Source organism: Danio aesculapii, chromosome 7, assembly GCF_903798145.1.
Source record: "Danio aesculapii chromosome 7, fDanAes4.1, whole genome shotgun sequence".
Classification (NCBI taxonomy): domain Eukaryota; kingdom Metazoa; phylum Chordata; class Actinopteri; order Cypriniformes; family Danionidae; genus Danio; species Danio aesculapii.
In genome coordinates, this window is record NC_079441.1 from 71,518,038 (window position 1) to 71,521,435 (window position 3,398).

Consider the following 3,398-nt stretch of genomic DNA (forward strand, 5'->3'; position numbering starts at 1 on the left):
CATTCAGCTATATATTTATGTAAATAATGAACAACACATACTTATTCAGACATATTAAAATATATAAAAAGAGTAAGTTATCATTTTTATTCCTTTTTTTAATGAATGAATAATGTCTTGCAGACAAATGCACTCAAAAATGCCTTTTATACATTTTATTTCAAATCTACTTATTTAAAATGAGCTGAATCAACACAATTCTTGAGTTTTTTTTGGGACGACTTAAATGCTTTACGTTCTATCCGCTTAAATTTGTAAAGACTATTAAGTTAACTTGATATATGTGCTGAACCCAGAATGTTTTACAACGTAGGTAAAAGTCTCGATTTTATACAGAGTATCAGATTTAATGACATGTATGCAAATATTATTAACATGCAATCCTTAAATGGACCCCATTTTAGGGGGTGTGGGGGATTTACATATGTAAATGTATTTGTATTTTATTTTTATGGACAAACAGTAGCCGCTTGATATCACAATTAAAATTGCATTACAAATAACAACAAAATAAGCCACACACAATGCAAAATTACTTATAATAAAGATAAATTTAAGGATAAATGGGCTTGCCGTTGAAGATATGTGTTAGCATTTGGTCAGATGTAAAACAGCGATTATTTCAGGAACAAACATTAAGATATAGGCTACAGTTCAGCATTTGGGCTCCTTGAAAATCAAATATTATCTTCGCAAACTTTGTGGTGAAATAAATCACACAATATTGAATCAACTAAGTGTCTATTATGCTCAATTCTAATGCTAAAAGCGTCTTATTTCCTAAAATCTCTCATGATCGTATCAAGCATTTACAGTAGGCCTTATAGATATCATGTTCCCACATTTAATCAATGCATGGCTCCAGCATTCGCATCCACAGACGTCTGGACTAAACCCTTAATATATACATATACACACAGTATACATCTATATCCACTGACCCCAGAACAGCCCCTGAGCAAATTCTGTCTTTCTCCGCATCGCTTTTTTTGTGCTGATGATGAGTCTTTTCCTTCACACGAGGGCATCCATGAACTAAAACTGCATGCAAGACAATAAAAATCGCTAAAAGAGGCTAGTGTGCATGCATACTCTTCACAGTTAACGATTAAATGAATGCATATTTTATTATCATCCGTAAACAACAAAGCATGCACGTTCAACACAACAAAGGATGCTCAAAATGTGAAGGAAAAATAATCATACGAGCCTTATTTATTGCATTTCAGCAATGCAAACCGGAACAGGGCGAAGTATAAGCGAGCGAACAAAGAAGCAAAGAAAATGAGCTGATGGTTAGTGACTTACAGGACGCCGCTTCGGTTTCCGTGCCCATTGCATCAGTGCTTTCGGTGTCAGTCGCGTTAGAAAAAACAGCGCACGAAACAACACAAAGCGATGTCTGACAGCTACCTTCCGCGTTCTTGTTTCCCGTCGCGTAATTCTGCTCGATCGAGGTGTTTAATGCTGAAACACAGGCTAGGTTTAATGTGTCGTTTTCTCTGCACCGCGGCTTCCTGTGATTTGCAGCCTCGAGAAGAGAAGAGAGCAGGTGCAGTGGTGCAGCGAGACTGTCCGGTGCGCGCGCCGCTCCAGCACGCGTGCACTGCGGTGAGGATGGGTTTTAAAGGTGAACGACGAGGATTTGACGTTTTCATCTCTCCCTCCCTCCCTCCCTCTCTCTCTCTCTCTCTCTCTCTCTCTCTCTCTCTCTCTCTCTCTGTCTCGCTCTCTCTCTCTCTCTCTCTCTCTCTCTCTCTCTCTCTCTCTCTCTCTCTCTCTCATACACACACACACGGTTGTTTTTGTGAATTGTGGGGACATTCCATATAGGTTTCCAATGTTTCTAAACTACCAGTTATTATACACATTTGTGTCCTGATGTTACAAAAACAATGCTTTCACAGACAGTCTTGTTTAATCTCTATCTATCTATCTATCTATCTATCTATCTATCTATCTATCTATCTATCTATCTATCTATCTATCTATCTATCTATCTAACTATCTACCTACCTATCCATCCATCCATCCATCCATCCATCCATCCATCCATCCATCCATCCATCCATCCATCCATCCATCCATCCATCCATCCATCTATCTATCTATCTATCTATCTATCTATCTATCTATCTATCTATCTATCTATCTATCTATCTATCTATCTCTCTGCCTGCCTGCCTGCCTGCCTGCCTGCCTGCCTGCCTGCCTGCCTACCTACCTACCTACCTACCTACCTACCTACCTACCTACCTACCTACCTATCTATCTATCTATCTATCTATCTATCTATCTATCTATCTATCTATCTATCTATCTATCTATCTATCTATCTATCTATCTATCTATCTATCTATCTATCTATCTCATACACCCACACACCCAAACAGACTTGTCATATACCTAATGATGTTTCTAATTTACAACGTGTTTAATAATATACCCACTACCCCTAAACCGACCCCTAAGCCCAATCAATCTGCATTTTTACACTTTCAAAATACTTAATTTTGTCTGATTTATAAACATGTTTATATGGGACATAAGTCCCCATGAGTCTGTGTGCATTCAGGTTTAAGTCCCCACCAAGGTATAAAAACAAGTACACAGTCACACATACAGTATCCGGGTCTTATTACAGCTCTCTCTTTCTCCTTTCTATCTCTTTCACACACACACACACACACACACACACACACACACACACACACACACACACACACACACACACACACACACACACACATGCACACGCTTGTTTTTCTGAATTGTGGGGACATTCCAAATAGGTTTCAATTGTTTTTATACTAGTGCCATGCCATTCTAGACATGCTTACACACACACACACACACACACACAGTCCCTGATCTTTTTTCAGTTGAGACTACTGGCCAAAGTGAAAGGCTTTTAACCCCTACTGATTTCGAGAGAGTAATACATGCATGTATATCCTCACGTTTGGCTAGCCGGCAGCTAGCTCTCTGCAACTCTCACATGGTCGCCCACTGAAGCTAAGCAGGGCTGCGCCTGGTCAGTACTTGGATGGGAGACCACATGGGAAACTAGGTTGCTGATGGAAGTGGTGTTAGTGAGGCCAGCAGGGGGCACCCAACCCAGTCTGTGTGGGTCCTAATGCCCCAGTATAGTGACAGAGACTCTATACTTCACAGTGAGTGCTGCCTTTTGGATGACGTTAAACCGAGGTCCTGACTCTCTTGAAAAAGATTAGGGGTTTAGCCCCAGCATCCTGGCCATCATGGCCTCCTAACCGTCCCCATATCATAATTGGCTTAATCACTCTGTCTCCTTTCCACCAAACAGCTGGCGTGTGGCGTGCGGTCTGGTGCAAAATGATTGCTGGCATGTCATCCAGGTGAATGCTGCACACTGGTGG